Source organism: Jaculus jaculus, chromosome 1 (assembly GCF_020740685.1).
Source record: "Jaculus jaculus isolate mJacJac1 chromosome 1, mJacJac1.mat.Y.cur, whole genome shotgun sequence".
Lineage (NCBI taxonomy): Eukaryota > Metazoa > Chordata > Mammalia > Rodentia > Dipodidae > Jaculus > Jaculus jaculus.
In genome coordinates this window covers 304,313,063-304,319,926 of record NC_059102.1, presented here as the reverse complement: position 1 = coordinate 304,319,926, position 6,864 = coordinate 304,313,063, and positions in this window count along the sequence as shown.

Genomic DNA, 6,864 nt, shown 5'->3' with positions numbered 1-6,864 from the left:
TACATATGAACGTGGCATATTACCTTCACTATTCAAGGCCTATTGTGTTTGATTTACATATGTGTTGGATGCTTGGAAATGAATAATATGGTGAAATCACAACACAATGCAGAAACAATGCACGATTCAATGTTACATAGCATGATTTCCATTGCCCCCACCCATTTTTTTTAGTTCCCAGTTAGCTTTGGATAATTCTTTCAGGACTGCCCTCTCTTATGATGTGTTTCAATCTTCCACACAGTCCTAGCAGAAATCTCTGCCAAAAGTTTTTTTGTTATAGAGAAATGTATCTCAACCTTTTAACCATCTTTATTTTCTAGACTAAACATGGGGTACATTTTTATATGAGTAAGATCTCATTTAGACATTTCCAAACAAGAAAAAAATGTTCTTTCTTCCTAAATAATTGTCTACACCATTTGAAGTAGTCTGCCTGAATACTTACAACCTTCAGAAAATCACCACTTTCTTGGGTGCTCCATGTGTTATTCATATCTCCCCTGTAATGCCTGTTTAGCTATTGCATCCCAGGAATGAAACATAAAGAAGAAAAGACAAAAGAAGGGCCTAGCAATTGCAAAAGTTTGACAGATTGCCACAATTAGTATTTATAATGTGCTTCTCTGATATTTAGCAATTTTAAAAATTATTAATTATGTAATTTAATTCATATCAAAAAGCATATAAAGTAAGACTGGTTATAATTAAGTGTTAAAATATATATTTAGGAACACCAGAAAGAAGCAAGAGGAAGATGGAAGAGCCTGGTGATTTCCTGGGGTCTGTAATGCAACAACCACCCCACCCAGCCCATGTCCCCTAAATATCCCATCCCCCCCATGTCACCCATTCCCCACACTTCCCATCACACTCCCAACGCACCGGATCTCTTAAGGCCCCAAGGATCTCCAGTGCCCCCAGGTCTCCAAATGACCCCAGTGCCTTCAGCGTCCCCTGGTCTCCAAGTGCCACTTGGCCCTCCAGTGCGGCCACATTGCCAAATGCCGCCAATGCGCCTAAGCCTTCCAATGCATTCAAATGCACCAAGGTCCCAAGTGTCCCCAGGTCTTACAAGGCATCTTGGTCCCGCAGCACCCACAGTTTCCCAAGGTATTAGAATCCACCCTGCTCCCTATGGCCCCACAATTCTCTCGTTTCTAAGTGTCCCCGAGGAGCCACCAAGGCCCTGCCTCTCTCCCTGCTCCTGGGGAGCCCTCACCCCTGCCAGGACTTCCATCATGTCCACATCTACCAAAGGCCTTGAAGCCTCCAAGGAAGAGAACCGTGTGCACCGAGTGGCAAAAGAGCTCGCTGGAGGCAGCGTTCACACAGAACCCATACCCGACCTGTAAGGAGATCATGGCTTTGGCAAAAAGGCTGAAAGTGAAGGCACCCCAGATCCAGATCTGGTTCAAGAACTACAGAGCTAACTTATGAAGGCTGCATTTCCAGGAGAATTCAGAAGGAGCACCCTGAATGAGATGCCAGGGAGCCCACAATGCCCTCACTAAGATTAGAACCAGTACTGAGCCCTCTTGCCGAGGAAGCAATGCCCCAGCCTCTGTCCCTGCCAGTGCAGATGCAGGGTGCCCAGGTCCCACTGGCATCAGCAATGTCCCTCAACTGAGCCCTCCAGTTGTCTTCTCAACACTGCCACCCAGTTTCTTCTGCATGGATCAGGACTGGAATGGACATGGCTTTAGTGTCCAGCAAAGCATCCTGCATGGGCAGATGCCAGTTGTAGCAGAGGTCCAGTTCCACCAGCAGCAGCTGTAAGAGGCAAGAGCCCCGACTGCAGGTGCAGCTGCAGACACAAGCCCAGTCCCAGATGCAGCCCTAGCAACATGCCAAGCCGAAGTCTCAGCACCAAGTGCAGATCCAGGTGCAGCCCCACATGCAGCAGCAGCTGAGCCCCAGGCAGAAGTCCATGCCCTCTCCCCGCCCCACCCGGCCCAGATGCCTCCTCTGAGCAGATCCCGGCTGTCTTAGACATCCCCCAAACACTGACTTCACAGTCCTTCTCACCCCAGAACACCTTCTAGGGACCTAACTTCTTTGGAGGATAGTGGTTTACATGGAAGATGTGGCATTGCTCACCAAGACTTACCAGCCCAGGACATTACTCAGTCTATGGGGACCATTGTCCACTGTGTCCTTTAGAACCCCAAGGTCACTTCCTATTGATTTGTGTTTCTTTCCTGCTAGGTGGGACACTTGATTTGGGTGGCCTCTACTCACTGTGCCCACCTGGCCATTTGATGGGCATGGGTATGCCTTTGTATATTTTGTACAAGGTGTGGAGGGCTGAGCATTGGGTGGATTTCCTAGATGGACACTCTTGCTCTTGCTGAGAGTTGGGGGTTTATGTTTGTTTTTCACCAACTTCACTTGTGCCTAAGCTGTGTTTATTTCTTTTTCTTTTTCTTTGTGTGTGTGTGTGTGTGTGTGTGTGTGTGTATTTATTTCTTTGAGGTAGGCTTGCACTCTAGCCCAGGTTGACCAGGAATTTACTATGTAGTCTCAGACTGGCCTTGAACTCACATGGACCACCACACCCGGCCTGGCTTTATGTTTTTATTTTCTTTGATGCAGAGTCTCACTCTAACCCAGGGTGACATGTAACTCACTTTGTAGTTCCAGACTGGCCTTGAACTCACATCTATCCTACCTCATCCCCCTGAGTTCTGAGATTAAAGGCATGCACCACCACACCTGGCCTTTATTTTTTATTTTATTTTATTTTGATACAGGGTTTCAGAGTAACCTATGCTGACTTTGAACTCACTCTGTAGCCCAGGTTTTCTTTGAACTCATGGCAATCCTTGTACCTCAATCTTTCATGTGCTGGAATTACAGATAAGTCCCATTCTACCTGGAAATATAAAATTTAAAAGTGTGAACTTGCCTAAAAGTTAGTTTTAGTCCATTGTAATAGTCAAGTGTATTTACAGCAAGGAATCTGGCCTTATGTCATAATAAATTAAAGAAACATGAATTTTCTGTCACATATAGTTGCCAGTCCTACAGTAAAGCAGTGTCTTACAAGAAATGATTCTATCATCATAGTGCTAGAATTAGTAACTACAGATTAAATTATTAGCTACAGTAATGTATTAAGTCTTCAGATCTTGTGTCTAAGACGAATTCAGGTAATTTGAATATAAGATTAAAAAAAGTGAAATGAGGACTCTATGAAGGAGGCATTTCCAGCCATTCCAAGGCTTATGAAAATACATATTAGAGCAAATTTGATATTAACTTAGCATCTTATATTAGTCTTTGGAAAAATTGGATGAAAATTCTTGGGCTTCCTAAACTTACTTTTCTTTTCCCTACAAACTTACCTACAGGAGCTGGGAGTATGGCTCACTAGGGCATTTCCATAGTATTTGTGACATTTGGTTTCAATCACCAAACTTTGAAGAAAAGAAAAAAATAATAATGGACAGCCAGGAAACATATGCCTTAATCTCAGTAATCAGCAGGTATAGGCAGAAGCATTCCAAGTTCAAGGACAGCCTGGACTATATTTTGAGATCCTGTCTTGGAAAACAAACAAGTCAAACAAATTGAAAGTTCTCTCCTGTCTCAGGAAGAAGTGTGTGTTCTCCAACACTAAACATCTACAGAGGACTATTTCACCCCTCATGATTCTGCTGAGGGCTTGCTTATTCATCCAGACCCTTTGAATTCAGTGTGCAGTTTCATTACATGTTTCCCTTTCAGCCCCTTAATTCATACTTGTCTCTGAAAAGAATCTCTACCTCAAAACCACTTGCCTTTCAACATACTACATTTCTGTTTTTTTAACTACATGACTTATAGAGCCAGTAGTTTCCACCAGCTGTTGTAGCCTCAAGGGTTTCATCCTATCAACTACTGAGATTGCTGTTCCTTCCATTACGAAAGGGGCAAAGGAGAATAGATAGGTACCACCAGCAATATAGAGTTCAATTTGGCTCCTTCAGATAGCATAGAGCCTCATCTTCAGTGATGTCTGCTTTTGCTCAGTCCAGAGTCCTTCTGTTTAGTCTTTTGATAGAGTAGACAAGGAGCAGGTTCTCATGTGTGTGGTGCTAGATGACACCTACGACTGAACAGGTCTTTCACCCAGTCTTTTCTTCTCCATGCTCTTCAGTTTTAGGGGTAGATAGCTAGTGTCACCAATTCCTGAGCCAGTTTGTCCACTGGTACCACACCAAAGAAGCCTAGGGGGGAAAATGCCAAAAAAGTACCCCAGCAAAATACACACTTTTTACTAAAAAGTGAGGTGTATAGGAAATTTAAACAGCACTGGAGAAATAGGAGTGATCCAGAGCATCCACAGGCCACATGGGCTGCAGAAGCACCTCTGGCAGGGTGGGTCTGCACACGAGACCATGGCAGCACACACCAGCCAGCCGCCAGGCTCTGCTTGAGCCACAGGAAAAGCCAGGTGACGGGATTTTCCACTCACACCAGAGCTCTCCGCAAACTCAAGAAACGTGAAGGGAGAACAGCAGTGAACAACAGAGGAGTAGATCACAAGGTAGAAGAACACATGGAACAGCAGGCAATCTAGAGCAGCATTAGCTCCCTCCCCTTCCCCACCACCAGTGACCAGCCCTCAGGAACAGAGCAGTGGTCCAGGGTCCCAGTCACACCTACTTGAGAACTGACAGAGCACCAAACAGGGACCCAATCAAGAGCACAGCTGAGACCAAAATCAGCCCAAAAGATAACTGGGATTACACCAGGTCAGTACCCGCCTAATAAATCTGGTATATATGCCTGAACCAGAAGTGCTAATTGCACCTTCCATACCAGGATAAATTATATGTTAAATCGGATGGGTGGTCAAATTTGCCATTCTTAAATAAGCTGTATTTTGGACTTATTACTTGTTGCTTCTTGAATTATAGTGGCTTTGTTTACTTTTCTGTTATACATTAGGGAAGGGTCTCACATGGTCACAATTGACTTGGAACCCTCTACAGACCAGAAATCTGACCCCCTTGTTGCCAGGATTAAGGGAGTGGGTGAGGCACCACACAGCCTAAGGGACAGACAGAGGATCTGGTTGTCATAATACCTACTCTTGCAAAAATACTCTGTGCTATTTTTAATTTTAAGTGTACATTGTTTAGTTAAATTTTAGAATCTGCCTGTATTTTGTTCCACTTAGCCTACTTGAATACTCTCATAGCAGGCACACCCAACACCTATAGTCACTTTTATAGATACTCTGAGAGTCTTCAGAGCCACACCTAGTGCCTTAAGCTCCTACCCTGAAGATATATAACATCAGATTGATTGATACATCTCATAATACCCAGCGAACTAGAAAATCCAATCATTAAATAATCCAAGATGCTAAAATATATACACTATAACACAGGAAATACAAAAAATCAAGACAATATAAATCCACAAAAAAGTATTAATGCATCAGAAATGACCTCCAGTGAGAACAAGTTAGAGGAAATGCCTGAGAAAGATTTCAAAAGAATGATTGTAAATATGTTCAAAGAACTTGAAGAAGAAATCAAAGGAAACAAAGAAAACACAGGATGCCAATTTAATGAAATAAAGAGGTCAATACTAGACATAAATAAGGAAACAGAAATAATAAAGAAAAACAAGTTAGAATTACTAGTAATAAAGAACACAGATAATGAAATTAAAAACTCGGTAGAAAATCTCACTAGTAGAATGTATGAAGGAAAGGACAGGTTATCTAAGCTACAAGACCAGCTGGCAGATCTAATACAGTCCAAGAAAGTGAAAGACAAACTTATAGAAAAGTATGAGTGGGAATTTCAAGATATTCTAAACACTATGAGAAGATCAAACATAAGAATTCAGGGCATAGTAGAAGGAGAAGAATTTCACTCCAAAGGCATAGGTGGCATCTTCAACAAAATCACAGAAGAAAACTTCACCCAAATTGGGAAAGAGGTGCCAATGCAGATACAGGAATCCTTTAGAACACCAGCCAGACAAAAGCTGGAAAGAACCTCTCCTCACCATATTATAATCAAACCACAAAACATACAAACCAAAGAAAAAATATTGAAAGCAGTCAGAGAGAAAAATCAAGTTACCTACAAAAGCAAGCCTATCAGGATTACAGCAGATTACTCAACACAAACTTTAAAACCCAGAAGGGCATAGAGTGATGTATTCCAAGTTCTGAAAGATAACAACTGTCAAATACACTGAGAAATAAGGACATTCCATGACAAAAGCAGGCTAAAGGACTATTTGAAGACAAAACCAGCTCTACAAAAAATACTTGAAAGAATCCTCCATGCTGAAGAAAAAGAAAAGCACATATATAAGGAACTGGGAAAAACAAACAATACTCAAATACTAGTTAACACAGAAAAGGTAAAACTGGAAGAGCTACAAAAAAATGGCAAAAATGAATACACACATACCATAATATTTCTTAATATCTCTTAATATCAAGGGCCTCAGTGCCCCAACAAAAATACATATGTTTGCAGACTGGGTTAAAACTCAGGATACATCAATTTGTTGTCTCCAAGAAACCCACCTTTCTACAAAGGATGGACACTATCTTAGGGTGAAAGGTAGGAAACCAGTGTTTCAAGAAAATGGACATAGAAAACAAGCAGGGGTTGCCATCCTAATATCTGACAAGGTAGACTTCAGTCCAACTTCAGTTAAGAAAGATAAGGAAGGCCACTTTATATTGATTAAAGGCACGCTCCAACAGGAGCACATTACAATCCTAAACATGTATGCACCTAACATGGAGGCCCCCAAATTCATCAAACAAACACTAATTGAACTAAGGTCACAGATAACACCAAACACAGTGGTAGTGGGTGACTTCAACACCCCACTCTCCTCAAT